Source organism: Rhagoletis pomonella, unplaced genomic scaffold (genome assembly GCF_013731165.1).
Source record: "Rhagoletis pomonella isolate Grant_MI unplaced genomic scaffold, Rhpom_1.0 Rhpom_scaffold_00019, whole genome shotgun sequence".
Lineage (NCBI taxonomy): Eukaryota > Metazoa > Arthropoda > Insecta > Diptera > Tephritidae > Rhagoletis > Rhagoletis pomonella.
This window is the reverse complement of record NW_023458573.1, coordinates 511,214-512,618: the sequence shown is the minus strand read 5'-3', so window position 1 is coordinate 512,618 and position 1,405 is coordinate 511,214.

Sequence of the window (1,405 nt, the reverse complement as noted above, 5' to 3'; positions counted from 1 at the left end):
TGTTACCGTCAAATGACATGCTAAATAGTACAAAGGTACATTATTACTTGCTTCTGACATTATTTTATGTTACTTACCGGAATTCGGACTAGAGTCTATAACAAGGGCTATATCTATCAATATTTTGTGTGAAGGATGGGTTTACGTTAAATAAGATATACATGAGTTGTTTGAAGAAAAATTTATTCATTTATTGATAAAATATGCTCAAATTGGCGACCTTCTACTCTAATACAAGCTCGGCACCTTTTAAGAAAAGACGCTTTTAGAGATCTTAAACGCAATTGGGCTCTCTCAGCAGCAGCTCCATTTATTTGTTCCCGCAAATGCTCTTCGTTTTGAATTGTTTTTGAATAAATTTTGTCCTTAAGACAGCCCCAGTAGAAAAAATCTAATGGATTCAGGTCTGGCGATCGAGCGGGCCACGTGATTGGCCCATATCGTCCCATCCATCGGCGAGGATAATTTCGTCTAAATGAGCTCTTACTTCACGCCCGTAGTGAGCAGGACACCCGTCATTTTGCTGCCATAGTCTTCGCCGCAGGTTTAAGGGTACATCTTCCAAAAGAGTTGGAAGCCGTTCCTGAAGGAACTCTAAATAACTGTGAGAGTTGAGCGTTGGCGGCAGTTCCAAAGGTCCCAATATCTGACAATTAAAATTACCGCACCATAAATTTATTTTGTACCGGTACTGCGAACGATCTTCTCTCATTTCGTGAGGATTGTCTATCTGCCTACTGTGAAGGTTATGTAAATTAAAATAACCATCACGTTTGCATGATGATTCATCGCTCCAAATTATTTTATAAAAAAAGTTGGGGTCTGATGCATGCATTCGCAACATTTCACGGCAAAATCTAACCCTCGACAGGTAATCTCTTTACTGTAGAGCCTGAACACGTTGAATGTGGTAGGAATGAAATCGATGGTCTTTTAAAGCTTTGTGAACTGTAGTTTTTGGTATTCCCGTCCGTCTTTCCATCATTCTCACTGAAGTCGATGGACCTAGTTCCACTTCCTCTAACACAGCTTCAACATCTACCGTTGCAGGACGTCCTGTTTCGCCGCCACGCCTTCCAGGTATGCGACCTTAAAAAAGTGAAAAATGATAGTTAACAAGCAAGCAAACAAGAAAGGTGTAAAAATCACTTACCTTCATATATTTCTCTATGGGTTAGGGCGAATACTTCACGACCCGGATGTCGACGATTGGGGTATCGCTCTGCATAGACTCTTTGAGCAGCTCTGGCATTACAGCAAGCTTCACCGTAAATTAGGTGAATATCCGCATATTCATGCGACGTATACTGCGTGTTCTCTGTCATAGTATTAATAACACAATGTTCGAAGGGTCCAATTTCACAAAATCCACTTTCACTAATTCCGGTAAGTAACACAAAATAAT